Source organism: Anomalospiza imberbis, chromosome 1 (genome assembly GCF_031753505.1).
Source record: "Anomalospiza imberbis isolate Cuckoo-Finch-1a 21T00152 chromosome 1, ASM3175350v1, whole genome shotgun sequence".
NCBI lineage: Eukaryota > Metazoa > Chordata > Aves > Passeriformes > Viduidae > Anomalospiza > Anomalospiza imberbis.
The window spans coordinates 29,911,211-29,930,221 of NC_089681.1; positions in this window are offsets into that span (position 1 = coordinate 29,911,211).

Genomic DNA, 19,011 nt, shown 5'->3' on the forward strand with positions numbered 1-19,011 from the left:
CATGTTGGTACATAAGTGACACCAATCAGTCTAGTTTGGATTGATAATGAATGTCACCGGTGCATGCCAAATCATTGTAGTCTGAGAGCTCTTCATATCTTACGACACATCAGGGCTGTGTCTGATCCAGAGAAGCCATGCTGGATGAACTTCCAGGAAAAACACACACGGGAGTTTCCCAGGTGCTGTGCTCGCTCAGTTGACCCGGTGGTCAAGCGGTGCCTCAGCAAGATTTTGGAGTAGACTCGTGCTGGAAATGTTGACGATCTCCATTGTGGTAAGGCCTGAAACATGAAGAGCTGCTTCAGTGGCCTGGGTATAGGTAGGTAGATTGTATGTTGTGTCCAGGAAAACAGCAAAGAGAAATCTCATTAAGGTAAAGTTCTTAGTCTCTCAGATAAAATATAAAAACTCTGAACCTAAGTTCCCTTTTGGAAATTCATTGTGTTTATTCTTATGGTGGTTATGGTATGGCTTTTCACCTGTGCAGTTCTACAGTTCCTCTATTTTGGGCTGCTCCTGTTTACTCCCTGCCTTGAACCTCTTCTGTTGATTGGCATTGCAGACCTGAATGTGCAGCACCGGAAGCATCTCAACATTTATTTAATGTTGAGATGTTAATGTTTAATGTTATTTAATCTCAGTTGTCAGTGTGTTAGGTTAGGTGATTGAACGCTCATCTCCACATACACAGAGGAGTTCAGGAGCACTTGGGCAGCTGGGGGTGCCAGGTCTGGCAAAGGGAGCACAAGGTCAGCCCCTCCTACCTCAGCTGCCCTGGAGGTGGGCGACACACCCAGCAGTCAACCAAAAATTTCTGTGTGGGTGTTACTGCATAGGGCTACGCTACACGTTGTAGAACGGATAATGGAGCATTTTGGGATTAAGACTTATGAGGTGTTTAGGGCAAGAACCAAAGACAGGGAAAGGAAGTAATCAAGGTGATATGGGAATGAGCATGTGAGAGAAAATAGTGGGATGAGGAGGTAAATAGGGCTGGTCTGGTGTAAACAAACTGCTGGTCAGTCTGCTTGTCTGGTTATGCCCTGCACCTGATCAACACAGTCTCTCCTAGACTAGTCTCCTAGACTAGACTCTGTTTCTAAACCTTACTGTGTGAGAGGTCTCCCTGTGCTATATGTGTGCCTCTGCATGGGTGTAAGTGCCAGCAGCAAGTCACACCTCAGGTTACAGGGACTCATGCCAGAGAGAAGGACAGGATTTCACCGTTCATGCCATCTGTGTTTGATTGAGTGTTTCTGTCTATGTTGATCTATGTGGTTGGCCTTGTGCTTATTTTTATATATATATATATTTTTAAATATATATATATATAAATATATATATATATATATATTTGTGATATATATTTGTGTGTACATACTTTCTGTGTGTGTATGCCTGTTAGGAATATGTGTTCAGACTTACTGCTGATTAGGCCTAGGAAAACGTTGCTATGGCAGCCTCTCTTCCATTGCGCTATATGGTTCAGCAACTCATAACAGAATTCACTAAATGATTAGCATACTAGAAAATCCTAGATCTGTGCAAAAGCAGGAATTATTAGTATTTAATTTTTATTATTTCTTTGGTAGCAGAAAATTCCAGAGTCAAGAGAAGCAAATGCTCTTGGCCCAAGGGTTTTAATTAATATTATTCAATATACATGATTGCAAAAACAAGGCAAAGAGTGAGACACATAGGATTTTATTTTAGCAGAAAAAACATAGAGATATCCATCATTTAGCAATGTTCAAAAAGCCTATTTTAGTCGGAGGATATAATTTTTGATTTAGCAGTCATGGGTTCAATCAGTTTAAAATGAATGTCAATAGAAATTGATTGAAATCTAAGCATTTCAGCTTTAAAAAGTATGCTGTAGGGAAAATAAAAGGAAATAGATCTCTTGAATATCTGAATGTAGGGAAAGTCTGGAAATGTCTTTAGTAAGTGAGAATATTGTATAAGGAAGACTGCTTATTTGCAAAGGGTATGACTTCAAATAGCATTACAGAAGTAGGAGTAGAACGTTGTGTCTTAGAGGTTAGAAACAGCAAGGATGAGGTGAGATTTGCCAACATTCAAATTAAGTTAGATTGTTAAAATAATTATTAAAAAGCAAAAGGGGCATAACTTGTAAAAATGTAAAGAAATCCTGAGAGAAGATGAGCTCTTTTTCTTACTGAGGAAGAGGTGAAAGATCAAGGCTCTCTTATTCAGACTGAGTACTGGTTTTCCTGATAATTGCTGACTGGAGTAGAAGGTGAAGCAAAAGAAAAACAATGAAGGGGAATAAATGAATCTATACAAATGGATGTTACTTTTTTCACAGGGAGATTAAAATCAAGAGTGTGTTAGAGGAGTAAAGCTTCCTCTAAATTTGTGGAGTCAGAGGTGCTGCCCCATTCTTAGAGATTGTCAGGTAGTACCAGTATTTATGAAATAAAGAGACCTAGGAATTTACAGTTACATGGCCTAGTTGGTGATAGCATGCAACACCACAGCCAGTAGTACAAGAACATTAGAAGAGACCAAGACCACTCCACACAGGCTTTTTTAAAGTTTATACTCCTGAATGTAGAGAAAATTGGTTGTACTAAGTATAAAAAAAACCTCTAATCTCTCACCCACTTTTTTTCTGCCTAAAATAGCCTACTTCTTATGGACCTGCTTATGTGGCAATTATTTATGGGAAGTTATTTTCATGCCTTTCAAAATTCAGATTCAGATTCTTTGGGAGTCTCTGCAGTGCAAGCCAATATGCTGTTTCCTGAAGAGCAATAGATTATATTGCAACTGTTATAAACAGTTATTATAACTGTTATAACCAGGTTATTTGTCAGTTTGCCATGAGCTTTTTTTTTTTTCCTTTTAATATTAAACTGAGGACCCTATTGTACACTTTAATAACAGGGTTTTTCTGGACATCCTCACACTGCATTTAAATGAAAGCAAGACAATGAATAAACAGTTCTTAAGAATTTTCGCCAAATTTTTAAACAGATGTGGGCAAAAATTTTACATAAACATTCAAAAAATGACTGAAAAAACAATTGTCACATGTCAACAGCAGTGCAGTTTAAGATACTGAGCATTATTTTATGGTTCCCATGGAGAATATAGTAGAATATAGTAAAGTACAGTAATATTCCTACTGGATATCAAAACAGTCTTGCTCATGTTGAAGTACAACGTAGGAGTGCACCATACGAACCCTTAGTTACACCCCTTAATAAGTTAATATCCAGCTGATCCATCTGTCTATTTGAAATAATTTGAGATCCCACAAATAAAATTATTCACTAAATAAAAATTGCTATAGGCTTTCTACTGAGAAAAGACAATATTTAAAAGTCTTGATATTGGAAGTATGGTGTCTGCAGATACTTTTTAAAAGCAAGTAGATTAAGCTGTTTTTCCATGACTGCTGTTTCACTTCCTCACTCTTCTTTTCTTTCTTTATTCTTTCTTTCCACTATGGCTTTATAAGCTGTTAAGCAAATTAAGTAAATTAACACATTTTGTTCAGTTTGTTTAGGTGTAATATATATATGCCAAAAACAGTGAGTCAAGAGTACTATGATAAAGGAGAATAATGCAAGATGAGCTGCAATGTCAACAATACTCAAATAGACTTCTTTATAACTGAACTGTTATCAAGAAAACATTTTTAAAATAGTGATATATTTCTCCAATAATTTCCAAACCATTTGTAAGGGAATAATTTTTAAAGTAAATTCTGGTTGATCATTTAACAACTAACAAAAGAATATGAATTAAAAACATTCAGTATCTTATTTTCTAATCTTCAGCAATAGACATTTGAAGTAATATGATCTGGTTGTACATAGTTTAGAATAACCAAACTCTGGATGCAGACAGTCTCTGCCAGTGTTTCTCAGTATCCTCCTCTTAATGCTAGTTGATTATTTTCTTAGAGTCAAATTTTCAAGTCTGGGGCTGTCAAAGATTCAGCTTGTTCAACATTGTTAGGCATCAGTAAAATGCATTGATAATAATTTATGACACTTAACAATGCCGTGAACTTTTGGCTTTGATGCACAGGACTCAGCTGAACCCTAAGTTACATGTTACTTCAGCTGACAGTAGTGGTAGTTGTGTGTGCACAGGGGCAGAACCTGGCCCTTATTCTCCTTGACATCAGTAGGACAGATGTGTTCTTCTTTCTTTTCTCTTGGGGCTTCCAGCATTGTTTTATTACAAAGGAGTCTGAATTTCTTAATGCTTGAAATTGAAACCTGCTTGGGTTTTCTCATTTTCCACTGTCAGCTTCATTGCTTGCTTATATGTTTTCTAAAATTGGTTGGAATAATAGTCCCATCATAGCATTTTCTATAGCTTAAAAATACATTACTAGAATTGTAATATAAAGCATCCTTCCAAGTGGGAAAAATAAATTTTAACAATATAATGTTGCTATAATGCATATGCCATAAGGGGAGAAATTAAGACATTAAGCAATCTCAATTCTAGCATTAGCCACAATGTTTTCTGTTTCTTGACTTGTCAGCCTCTGTTTTCTCACATTTTTCAAAGTAGCATGTGAAATCTGTTATTTTTTAAAGGAAAAAAATACTGTCATGACAATTCTGATACCTGCATAGGTCTTTTATGTGAATGGCTATCTAGTGACCTGTGTAAAGTTGTCCCTGCCCATGGCAGGGGGTGTGGATTAGGTGATCTATAAAGGTCCATTCCAACCCAAACAATTCTATGATTCTATGATATTAAAGTAAGGTGTAGTACTTCACCTTTTGCTTCCATTACTGTTTGTCAACAGTACAAAAACAAAAATGGGAGAATCCTGACATTTGTTATTGATTACCCTCTTCTAACTCTGTCTTTGCATCCTACTGGATCTTCAACCTAATTCCCATCTGCAGGTTTCTTGTATCAGCCTATTTCCTTTACTGTCATTAATAAAAAATTTAAATTCTGTAGAGTTTTAATCCTGATTTCAGATTTCTTCTCTTACACCAGTTTGTTTTAGTGGAGAAGCCAATTTAAGATAAGTCAGTGAGTCCAGGTGCTTATTGTTATGTAAAAGTCTTTAAAAAGAGATTTGTCCAAAGGATTGTATTCATATACTATGCATCAGAGAGCCTCTTGCAACACATCTTTGATTAAACAAAAAAAAAAAAAAAAAAAAAAAAAAAAAAAAAAAAAAAAAAAAAAAAAAGAAGAAGATTGCTACCAAAATTTGCAGTGCACAACAAGGAAGAGAGAAGCAAAGATCATGAGAGCTGCCAAAACTCGGTGCCTTTACAGATGCAGAAAATTTGACAGCAAAAATGTGTCCCAGTGTTTCTGTATATCTTTGATTATTATTCACTGCCAAAACAATAAAAACCAGCCAAGAAACATGAGAAGCCTGTCCATCTGACCAGAGAGAAAATATATATTTTCCTAATTGCAGTTCTAGCACAACCCATTTCACAGTAATGTCTCATCACAAATAAACTTTGCCTAAAGCAATTTCTAAAACTTAATGCCTGTTTTCATTCTGTGTATTAGGTTTACTTTCCATTTTCCTTTCTGTATCCCTTTCTGTTAAATATTCTTGGACAAAAAAAAAAAATCAGAATTAAATAAAAAAACCCAACAATTTTGGATGGTAACTAATCTTAGTTTGCTAAATAAAAGAAGCTTGTGGGTTGCTTGTAGTTTTCAAATGTTAGTGAGTAGGTGGCATTTAAACATATCCAGTTATCTTGGTTTTCAAAGCATTTATAGTTCTCAGTTGATTCTTTGGGTACCATCTTTTGAAAATTTTGATTAGGTCCCTCCTCCTGCCTTTTCTTGTACAAGTGTAATTCTTCCCGACTCCAGTGCAGTCAGGACAAAATTGGACATTTGGAGTTCAAGTTGATTGACAGACATCATTAGAAATGTTTTTTATCGTTAAGTCAGCTGCCTGTTTCCTGAGAAATCTTCTCTCAGTTGTACAGGTGTATATATTTTGTGATTTTTTCTTTCCTATAGACTAAAAAGAAGAAAATTCATTAATAATTGCTGTGCCAAAAGCTGTTTGATGGTTTTGCTAAAGCAGTCAGGGTGTTGGGTCTTTCTTCTTAAAAATAATTATTTCCCAGACCAGGTACTCTACTGGTTTTGTATCATTGCTAGTGAATATTCTTTTCCAAAACATAATTTTATAAAAACTAATTGACTTGTAATTTGTTTTGCTTTACTTTTGTTATTTCATTTCTGAGTGTTAGAGAATTCTCTAACTGCTACTTGTGCCTGCCCACTCACAAGCTCGATGCCTATATAGGGATCCCACTTTCAAATCACTCTTCTGTTACGATTGTGGATTTCTTTGAGTCTGTTTATGTTCCTGGAGCAAATTGTGTCAGACATGAAAGAGAAGAAACAGTAGTCTTTTGGAGAGTACTTTCTCAACAATGGGTTAGTAGGACATTGTTTTGTGTTATGAGGGGGAAAAGAAGATGCTGGAAAAATAGAGCATTTCAGGAAGAGCTGTATGGAAGGTACAACTGTCACAAAATTCTTCTGCAAGGACATTTTTTTCAGTCAAGAAAGAAAGGATTACCAAAGAACAATTTGTAAGAGATGTAGTAGGTATTTTAATGAGCTCAGATATTATTATTGTGATAAACAGAGGAATAAAATGGTACTATCAGTGGAACATTGACATTTTATAATGCGTGGAATTTCATTGTACTTGTAGAGCTATGAACACTCAGACAGATAAAATTATATGAAATGAGCCTTGGATGCACAGGCAGTATCTTCCAGAGGTAATATCAAATTGCATGACAGTGGATCAGGAGAGCATGCTCCACCTGAGAAGTGCTGTTGGACAGTGTATGCCAGGCATACATGTTCCAACTTAATCTTTTATCTCAAGGCAATAAACGATTAATTAAGTGGCTAAATAGCTGACTAGCACAGACTTGTAGCTTTCAATTTGTAGGCCAAATATATCTTTTTTTTCCTAATCTGATCTCTGATGCTGATGCCCAAAGTTACAGTTTTACTCACGTCAGTTTTATAAGCAACAACTATTTTTTATCATCCTTTGCATATGAAACTACAGATGTAGGAATGCACAGAAATGAATGCTGCAATCAGAGTTATGGGATAGAAAGTTCATTGTTGTAACAGTGTTATGACTTTGTAGAGCATGTGGCAAAGCCAAAATAAAAGGATATTGTGGTAATTCATAAGAACATAAATGAGATTTCTGGTTGCATAGCAAAATAGAAAAAAGAAACCCCGAGCACATTTTAGAAATGTTTTGAAGATAGAGCATGGCTGAAATAAAATCTGAAAGGACAACAGAAGAAGACTTAGAAGGCCAAGACAGGAGAAGTGGGACGAGACCAAGTATGCTGTTTCACACAGATGAAGAAAGGACAAGATTCCATGTAAACAGGTTAAAAATCATTGGGAAATAGGAAGTACCCCGGTTCTGAGATTTTGATAGAATGGTGGTAGGAAAGAACAGAAGCTTATTTTTTCTTGCTTTTCCCTTCCTTCCTCCCATAAAAATTTCCTTCCTTTGTTTTCTTAATACAGCTACTGCATAAATCAATAATACTGTTCATTTTTTAAATTTACTCTAGAATATGAGTGGATATATTGTTCTATATTGCAGCACTTTTCAGCTAAAAGATGGGGAATATAGACTCTCATTTTTACAGTTATTTTATTTCAAAAGTCTCCAAAAAACTTTGGATTATGATCTTCCATTTAATTGCTGTAAAAAAAATTCTAAGTGAAAACTACATCCAAAATGTAACATACCTTTGTATTATGGGCTTAGCAGTACTTATGAACTGTCAAAGATAATTATCAGGCAGTGAGACATTAAAGAAAATCCTTTTACAAATAGCCACAGCAACATTTCTGTGCCTTAAGTGTCTGATACTGGTTATCTGTGAATGTTCTGTACAGATAATGTCCTTTGGTTAATTTTGCAGCTACAAGAATCTTCATTAAGGTAGCTGATTAATTGTAGTTTTTATCTTAAAAGATATAAAATTAAAAGACTTATCAACTTGTTTATTCATAGATTTGTCATTATTGCTCATATTCATTGAGAAGAAACTGTGCTGGGCAAACTGTGAGATACTGTCTAAAATTCTGAGTAGGCAATGGGATTAGCAAATCTTTAGAAACAAAACTAGTACTTTCATTCCCTGATATGCAATAAAGTTCTCAAAGGAAGTCTGGACCCCACAATGTTTTGGATGTTGTACATACACATAATGATAAAAATGACATCCATGTCACCTAGATTCTGCCTTGCCTTGACTCTCATTATTTAAATTTTCCTCAAGTCCTAGTTGGAGTGACTCTTCAAAGGATACTTAATCTCTTTTACTGTCCTTAAAATTCCTTGTATACCAAAAATTAGGGTATGGATATACTGAGGGTATGGATAGATTGAGCATGGAAATCTTTGCCTTTTGCCTAAACCCTATGCAGTCTACAATTTGTGCCTGCTTACTTAAGCCCTAGAGTAATCCTGCCTTGCAGACTGGAGAGCAGTTAACTGGTGCTGACAGCATTGATCTCCCTAGAAAGCATGGCATAGTACTCACCTCCTGCAGCTCTACAAAGGCATTAGTGTATAAATGATGTCTACAGGGGTGTATATCTCAGATATCTTATAGTCTGAATCATTAATTCACAGAGGGGTAGAAGAAAGAGAAAAGGAGTCTTTCATTTCTGCTTTACCAATGGAGAAATGGAGCACATTAAAATTTGAGCAAGGTTTGGAATCTGTTGAATAAGTCTGCTTCAGCTTGCCATTCTGGGTAGGTATGATGTCTGCATGGGAATTTAAAGCTTTTCCTAATGTTTCCTCAAAGCTTCACTGAATAGAAAATAATGATAGTGCCAGAATTTATCATGTGTGCCTGTCCCTGTCAGGCCACTATTGACTTTTCGTTATTCCAGTTCTAAACTGAATACAGCCTCAGGGAAGGAAATATTTATGTAAGAGGGTGACAGTGAAAGAATCTCTGTCCTAATCGTGCACATGAAAAACAAGCCTTGGAACCAGCATGTCTTCAGCTATTTAAATTTAGCCATTCTTCCCCTTCAGGAGATGTTTTTCCCTGCAAGCTACCAGGGAGCTTTTTTGTCTTTTTCCTTTGTCACAGAATAACTTTGGATGAGGAAACTAAAAGTTAGCAAGTAAAAGAAGTCTTGATAGAATTAATGTTATGCAGTATTTGTGTGCTTGTATAGGTGAAAAATCTGTAAAGCATATTTGTGTAGGGACCATTCCCTGACAAAGTTATTTCTCCTATGTTGCTTGGTTTCTCTTCTTCCATTTCTCTCTTTATTTAGTGTTTGAAGAAATAGTCTTTTCAGAAGGGTGTTTATATTGATTTTATAGGGAAGACTTAGCCTCTTTAGATTATGCCAATAACATGAAATAAAGAGATTCAGAGGATTAGTATTTTTTAGACTATGTTGAATTCATTTATCATGTGTCATATTTAATAAGCATAATTTCATTGATGTCTGATACCTCAAATTATGTTGATTTGAAGCAGCACAACATTTGAGACCTCTCACTGGTTCTAGAATAGGTAGCTGCTGGATGTGGCTATTCAGATCTACATTATGTGAAAGAACATCATGGAAGAATTAATGTTTAATTACAAAGGTTACTGAAAATCATCCAGTTGACTGTTAAAATTCAGAAATACAGCTTGTGCACTTAATCACACAAAAGCTAAGTTCATCACTTATTCAGCATTCTTTGTGTCTAACAATGCCATGGGAAAACAAAGGCATGTTTTTTCTCCTAGAATGGACTGGGCAGCTCTGTTGACTCCCTTGTTTGGTTTACAATATATGTATTGTCTGAACACTTTGCATGGTTATTTTTTACAGTGGATTCCTTGTCTGTTTCTAGATCCAGTGCTTTAACATTCTGAAGCTTTTATATGCATCAAAATCTATATTTTATTGGCAACCTTCATATATAAGCCTCAGGAGAAGAAGCAAAGTAATTGTGAAAACCAGACCTTGTTGTCTGTGAGAAACATGCACTATAAATTCACACACACACACACACATACACACACACACATGTAATGCAGGGTATGAATTTTATGGCTGAAGAGTTTTTTTCCCTGGGACACTTAGTAAAGTAAGAAAAGCTGCATTACCCATCTGTTTAAAAAATTAAAAAGTCTAAATAAAGTATCAAGAGTAGTCATAATTATGGGGATAACTGAGAGGTTTTTATTAATGATCATATAATAATCAAATGGTAATTAATTGATGATTGAATGAAAAATGGTGATAAAGAAATAGCTTAATGTTGATTAAACCATGATGTTAAATTGATAGAGAATTATTTAAATGATGGTTCATTGAAATGATAGTTTAGATGGTGATTAGACATTGATTTAGACAACAATTTAGACAGTAGTCAAACATTGCTACTTACCACACTTCTAATAATTAAGCTACAGCTGGATATATGTAAAGGATTTCAGCATACATTTGAGGCTGAATGTGATGTGTTACTTACCTTGTTATATGTATCAGATGCTGGGGCCTTGAGCAGTGGCCCTGCTCACGGAAGGTTGAGATGGCTGCTGTGCCTCCAGCAGTGGTGCAGGAGAGCGCAGTGGGCTTGGGTGGGCCACTTGGTGTTTTTAGAGTGATTTAGAGCAAAGTGGTTGACTCCAGGCAGCCCCTTCCCTTGGTGTAGCCAGCTGCGTGGCTGTAGCAGTTTTAGTTCTGTCCAGCCCCAGCTCGGGCTCCTGATGAGACGTGGCCTGGACTCCTATGTTCCTGAGAAGATGCAGCCCAGCACAAAAACTCAACAGCCTGACCAGCAGGGCTGGTTCAAGCCCAGGCCCACTGGTTGATGGTGCTTGAACCATGGTGCTCTTCACTCCTGCAGGGAGGGCGCCTTCGTCACACCAACTTGTCCTTCAGAGAGCACAGTGAGAAGCAGCAGCAAAGAGAATGAAGAAAGAGGCTGTGGGGTCTTCTCTGGAGTTACTAAAACCTGCTTTAGGTTGCAATCCTGCTTCAGGTGACTGTGCTTTAGCAGGGAGTATAAGCAGACAACCTCCAGAGCTCTCTTTCAACCCCAGCCATTCTGTGATACTCTGAGTTTTGACTCCCTCAGAAATGCCTATTTATGAGCACAGCAAAACATTTTGTATGCACTTTGGGTTTGGTTCCTTCTTCCTTTTTTTTTCAGTAAGTTGAAAAACTAGAATGGCATACACAAATTTAACCTTTTTAAAGACTGTATAAAAGCAAGAATTTCTTTAATGTAAAAGAAAGAATACAGCTGACCTAACAATGCAAGAATGCTGGGGGTTTTATAAAAGATTAGGTTATAACTTGTCCTAGGTCTCAAACACAAAGAACTAATTTTTATAAGTCATTTAAATTTGTCAAGCAAAGTAAATTTGTGAACCCACATGAAAACTTACTGAACAAAGTTAAATTCATGGTAGCATCAGCATGAGAGAATACAAAAAAAAAAAAAAAAAAAAAAAAAAGAGCAAACCAAAACAAACCCCAAGCCAATTTCCAATTCAGAAAATAGAATCTGCAACAAAAAGAAGATGAAATGGCCACTTTTTGAATCCATGAAGATTGTGTTGCCAAAATCACACCAGTAAACATGAGATCATCCAATGCTGATGTCTATAATATGGTAGTGTAATAACAAAGAATTGCTTCAAGTGCAAGAGTCAGTAGACTATATCTATATACTATACACAAAAGAGAATCCTCCTGCTCAGAAGAGACCATGGAAAAATAATATCAGTACAGCAAAATTTTGAATTATTCCTAGTAAATCATTAATGCATATGTTTGCAAACTATACTCACCAGTTATATGTCTTGCACTGTATTTAATAATCCTTAATCTGTTGATAAAATTCAGTTTTGTCTTTGTTTATGTACATGTGGTGTTTTCTAATATATACCATGTGAAAATTATAGAAAACACAGCCAAAGTTCATTAATTTGTAAAAGTGATGCTAAGATATCCTTAGTAGTTAGCTTGCAAATGTACTAAATAAAATTTTATAAATGTTATAAAGATAATATGACATGGTATTAATTGTTTTTATTTATTGATTAACAGGAAAAAACATTAATTCTTTCATGGTGAAACATATCCTCATATACTAACTTTACTATTCTGCTTCTGGTCCTTATGCCAATGTATCTGTAACAGGAAGTAAGAAACATTTATTTGGATTCTCCAAACCATGGTTGCTATTTGATTATATTTTTTGCAGAGAGATTTATCAAGAGCAGTATAGTTGATTTGCTGTGAAAATGCTGTTTGCACAGGGTGTAGCTGTTGGAATTCACCCACACTCCAGTTCTTGCTCTCAGGAACTGATCGTTTTTTTCAGGATCTGGGTTTTTTTAATGCAGAAACTAATGGATTGATGTGATAGTCTGCAGCCTTTGAGTATTCAAAGGAGAGTAAAAATGGAAGAATTACAGTATATTCAAGATAATGTCAGAAACAAGAAAAATTGCCTATTTATGCATAAACCCAAAAGTACTCGACAGGGTCTAAGCCCAAATTGACATTTTAAGATCTTTTTATTGTCAGCAATCTTGTTGAAAAGTGCAATCCTGGACCCTCCCTTCACTGTTGAAGGAAAGCATATGAGATTGTACTTGTGTAAATTTCTCAAAGATTGAGAAATGTAATATTCATAGTATGGCTGTTGTGACATCAAATGAACCATGATATTAAAGCAGCTGTTAGAGGCCTATGCATATGCCAAAAAACTAAGGGAAAGTCTGCAGCTGATAATGATGGCACCTTGGAAAAATTGAATTCAAATTGGTTGTTTTGTATTGGCTGAAAGGAGCAATGAACTTGTTTGTGGTAAAGTCGATTAAAGGTTGGACTTGATCTTTTCCAACATAAATAATTATGTGAAAATTCCTTTCACTATTACATATAACCAAGTGGGCTGGTGGATGATGATATAAAAAAAGAAAAAAAAAAGTTTAAAATCAGATTCCAGGTCTATAAATAACTTTGCTAAGTTACAGTATTGCAGAAACTATGTGTCATTGACTAATTCATCCTTCATTGAACACTGAACACCTGTGTCTGCACGGTAAGGAATTACTGTCAGAGCTACTGGGATCTTGCAGAAGTCTCAGGGAATCTTCCAGAGAGATGGGGGAAAAGCACAGAGATACAAGGAAAATTGAAGAATATGAAGATTATGTTTAAAAGATCATTATGGAAAAAACTGCCATTTTTTTCCAGACTATTAGGACCTTTTGTCTCAAATATATATTTTTTCTTGCTCCTATATATACAATTCAGCATGTGTCAAATTACTACCTAAATAGTTTCCAGTTTTAATGTATTTCAAAACATCACTCCCCAAAAATATTTAGTATATAAATATGTAGTTGAAATCAGTTTGAAATTCAACCTGAAACAAATTAATATTTAGCAAGATTCTGCAGTCTTCCCAAGACTGTTTACTTGAGAAAATCTGATATAAAGATAGTAAAATTCCTAATTTCCTAATTTTCATACTCTGTTGACTCTCAATTAAAATGTTCCTTATGCAAGCAATCTATTGTATGTCTTCTTTCAGACTCTAACCTTATAATAATCAGAGTAGTTTTGTGAGAAGTAAACCAGTTAATTTATACTGGAGTTTGGGGTTTGGTTGGTGTTTTTTTTTTTTTTTTTCTGACACATTAATGTTAAGTTTGAAAGCTATATTGAGCTACATTAAGTTTGAGAGTATATTGCTAAAATAAATTTTTTTATGTTTTGTTGTTGTTGTTGTTGAAATACGTGTTGCTTAAGGTGTACTAAATTTGTGAAAAAATAATTTGCCATCAACCTACCTTTGTTGCTTAACCATCAATGCATTATGTCATTAAAGAAATGGGAATAGTTCTCAGTTCTCAGTCGTGGAAAGTTTCTTCCAATCCCTCTTCTTCTTCTTTAGAGAGACTAAAAATTGCAGTTTCTTCTCAAGGGATAAATTTACTATTGGAAAGTAGCAAAACATTTTGTGCTGCTTTCAGTGGTAGAGATAAAGGGATGTACATAACTTTTCTAAGTGTCTAAATTTAGCAAAATTACATAGCTCCCATTATCCTGAAATTTTGGAAGATGAGAAAGAAATATGAAATGCATTATTAGATCACTGGCAGGATCATTTTATGACTTACAGTGCATTTTGCTCTGTAGGAAATGGACAATTAGCTAGAAGTGAATATTTGTTTTTATTCTCCATTAATTTGCAGACAGAGTAATATCTCACAAAGCTGATGGCTACCCCAGGAGAGCCCCAGCCCCAGTATCCAGGCATAAAATCCAACATCATGACTCACTTGGGAGTAGGTCTCCACCTTTCATACTAAGAGGGGTCAGTGCCTTGTGATGGGACACATGATGGGATACAGAGGAAGAGCATCTTGGGATGAGACAATAGTCACGAGATTCCAAGCAGGAACCAAAGATAAAAAGGGAGGGATTTAAGACATTTGGTGAAAAGCAAATGTGGAAAATAGGGGAATAAGGGAATGAAAAAGGCTGGTAAAATATAAATGTTTGGGTGGTTGGAGTATTTGTCCAGCTGTGCCCTTTGCCTTAGTAGTGCAATCTGAAATTCCAAACTCTTTCTAAAATCAGTGTTTTAATCGACTCTCTATAAGAGGCATATGGTCCTATTTAGATACTGTAAGCTATACATTTATTTGAGCAATGGATAATTTGCCCACATTTTCTTGATGATAGACCATGGATGACTTCACTGCAGAATTGCTGAATCCCATCCAAAGATATCGTAGACTTACATTAGCTAACGACCTAAAGCAGTCATACAAGATTTCTTGGGATGTCCTGGAGAGGAAGAATCCTTTCAAATTACTGATGCTAATGTATCTATTTCACTAAAAACTGTAATAATACCTTTCTATCACAAGGCTTGCAGTTAGCTCTATTTCTCCTAAATATATACACAAGAATATACAGCTGCCAATAACCCAAATACAGTAAGAACTTATGATTAAGTATTTGATGTCAAAAAACACCATAATTTACATCAAAAGTAACTACAAATTAAGTGATGATGAAAATTAGAAAGATGATAAAACAGTCGTTTATCAATACTGGAAGCTGGCTAATGTTCTGATTTTCAAGAAGGGCAAGGAGGACCCTAGAAACTACAGGCCCGTCAGTCTCACTTCAGTGCCTGGTAAAATAATAGAAGAGATTACTCTGGGAGATTCTGGAAAACAGCTGAAGGACAACACAGTCATTGATCACAGCCAGCACAACTTCATGAGAGCAAATTCCTTCTTGCTGAATTTCCTTCTATGACAGGGTAACCTACCCAGCTGATCAAGGAAAGCCAGTTGTTGTAATATTTTTGGACTTCAGCAAAGCTTTTGATACCATCTCTTACAGTGTCTTACTGAACAAAATGTCCAGCCCACGGCTGGATAAACACATCATGTGATGGGTGAACAACTGGCTCACAGGTCGGGCACAAAGGGTTACAGTGAAAGTGGTGGCATCAGCCATCAGTGGTGGCACTGGTGGGGTCCTGTAGGGCTCCATAGTCAGCCCTGAGCTCTTCAATGTCTTCATAAATGACATGGAGGCAGGACTTAAAGGACTAAGTTTGCTGTCAACACCAAATTAGAAGGAGCTGTCAACACACTTGAGATCAGAGAGGCCCAGCAGTGAGACCATGAAAAATTAAAGACATGGACAATCACCAGTTGTATGAAGTTTAACAAGGGCAAGCGCCAGATCCTGCATCTAGGATGGGGAAACCCTGACTGTGTGTATGGACTGGGGAATGAGATGCTGGAGAGCAGTGCCATGGAAAAGGACCTGGCAGTCCTGTTTGATGGCAAGTTGAATGTGAATCAGCAATGCCCTGGCAGCCAGGAGGGCCAGCTGTGTCCTGGGGTACACCAGACACAGCATCACAAGCTGGGTAAGGGAGGGGATTGTCCCTCTCTGCTCTGCACTGGGGCGGCCTCACCTTGAGTGCTGGGGGCAGTTTTGGGCTTCTCAGTATAAAAATATTAGCATTAAACTATTAGAGAGTGTCCAATGGAGGACAATGAGGATGGTGAAGGGCCTTGAGGAGAAGCCATATGAGGAGTAGCTGGGGTCACTTGGTCTGTTCAGCCTAGAGGAGAGTGAGGGGAGTCCTCATTGCAGTTACAGCTTCCTCATATGAGGAAGTGGAGGGGCAGGCACTGATCTCTTCTCTCTGGTGACCAGCGACAGGACCTGAGGGGATGGCCTGAAGTTGTGTCAGGGGAGGTTTAGGTTGGATATTAGAACCCATACAGTGCAGGGTGCCCTGGAACAGTCTCCCCAGGGAAGTGGTCACAGCACCAAGCCTAACAGAGTTCATGAAGTGTTTGGACAGTGTTGTCAGGCACATGGTGTAACTCTTGGGGATGTTCTGTGCAGGGCCAGGAGTTGGTGTCAATGATCCTGATGGATCCTCCCAACTCAGTGTATTCTGCTTCTATGATTTTAATACTGTGGAAATAGTATTACCATCAAAGTTTTGGACACCATTTTTAGCTATTTCTGTTAACAGAAGAGCACAGAAAAGATTTATTTTAGCAAGTATTGGAGAATCAGATTCATAAGTTATAAGGAAGAGGAAATGTATTTTGGGGCAATGTGGTTTTGGAACTTAGAATCTTTAAGAATAATTAAGCTGGTGCTTAGTTATAATGAAATATAAATTATATCATTCTCAGTATTATATAAACACTTTAAAACCACTTTTCTTGCAAAAGTATTTAATTGCACCATTGCTGTGGCTAAATTCCAGAGTATTTAAACAATGCAGACTGTATGGTCAGGCTGACTATCTGGGTTCAAAATGCTTCCCCACCTCTTTTCAGAACTTTCAGAAGGTCTGTTCCTGTGTTTAACAGTCACCCTCCTCCATCTGAAGGAAGACTGAAAACTGTATTTAAAACCACTATGGGCCACTGAACAATGAGGCAGTATAACTGGGTCAGCTCAGAAAGTAAAATTCTTTAAAATAGCAGTGTAAAGTCTTTGCTGGATAAGGCAGTAATGTCCAGGCACTGCTGGGTTGGTTTGCCTTCTGGTGTCCTGCTAAAACCATGTAGCCCCCAGCTGCATGGCTAGATCACAGGAAATTATTTTGGTGTGGGATAACAAGATGAAAACCTAACAATTTGTCTCTTCTCCCATGCTCCCTCCCTGCCTACCTTTCTGCCTCCCTCCCTCCTTGCCTTCCAATGTTCTGGATAACCTTGATAGTCTACCATTGCAAATACAATGCAGATTTCAATAATATCCCGACTTCATATTAAATGGAAGCTCCAAATACAATATGAATCATATCAACTTGACTGCATTTCATAAGCTCTCTGAGTACTTTTGAAGAGGCGATATCTGCAGTGTCAATAAATGTGATGCTGCCTTCAATCAAGATCTGCTCAGCCTTTCAGATGCTTATGGCACTCACTGTCACAAGCTTTCTTTTGCCCTTTCAAGAGATTTTCTGAAGGTCATTTAAGAACTAAAAAACAGAACATCTTTACTGTAGTCTGATTCATATTGTAGAATCTGGTTTCTGTGTAGTAAGAAAAGCATTTGTCTTTTCAGCTCAATATTAATATTTTAGTAAAATTTATTACTACTCTTCTTTCAAAATAGCAGTTTTGCCATCAGTGGAACTGAATTCATACTTTTTAAGCTACAGTAAGAATCAAAGTTCAGAGCAGTTTTTGACACTGAAATGAAGCAGTCCCGGTCATCCATTCAACTCCTATTGCTGCCTTCTTCTGGGCAATAGGAAGTGTCAATAGGGCCTTTACAGTAGCTTCAGTACAGAGAAAATGATGGCACTAGACTCACTGGATACATATGTAGTTTGCATTTGTCACAGAATGCATTCTTCACTCATGGTGTAAAGAAGTATGTACAAAGAGAACAGTCCATTAATAGCTGCAAAACCTGAGTTTGCTTAAAAAATTACTTTGACTGTCTTGCAAAACAATGTATCTTTCTACTGAAAATTAAAAAAAATAGAGAACAGAAAGAAGCCCTTTAATTTAAATGAGCATCTCAATGTACAAGTGTACAGAATTTAAGTTACATAACATGGGTTCACAGCAAATTACATGTGCTTTGTAAAATATGCAAGATTTGTGGGGATTGTAATGCAGAGAAAGCAAGAGCATCTAGGCTAAAAGCAGGGTTATTTTCTGTAGATGAATGAGTCTAAGAGTATGCAGAAACACATTTTGAAAAACAAGCTGGAAGCGTAGAGTGTGGGCCTTGCAGAGTAATTCAGGACAATCATGTGTTTGAATTAACTCCGTGAGACAGTGGCTGGAGGGGACTTTTGAATGAGAGTGAGCAGGAGTGTTGGTTGAATGCAGTGGCAGAATCAATGGGAAATACAAAATATATCCTACTGTTGAAACTGTAAATTATTTGATAACTTTTCTTTATGTACATAGTTTCAGGCATGTTTTTTCTAGACTATGGCTTTAGCTAAACCATGATTTCACAACATTTTTTCACTAAAGCTATCTGAGCTATTGTTGCTGTGAAAAAAGTCAAGATATATATTACATTCAGTTCTCCTTTCTTGTTTCATTAGACTCTGTATTCTGTCATGAATGACTATTAAGTTTGTGTGACAAGGTTGGCACTTCCTCCTTTCCTTTGTACTTTTCAAGATCTTACAAATTTCTGTATTTTTGTCAGTATTTTATAATTCTGAATTGAGATGGCTAATCTACAATAATTTGGCCTCTCCTTATTCTGTCCTGCTCTCAAGATCTCCTACATGTTTTTCACTTTTCTCCTTTTTTTAAGGAATGTCACCCATCTTCTATTTATTTTGCTCAATCACAACTGCTAACAATTCTGAGATTGCTTCAGGGCAAATGCTTCAGGATTTTCTTGCAGTGTAAGTGTAATATAAGGTGATTATATTTGCTT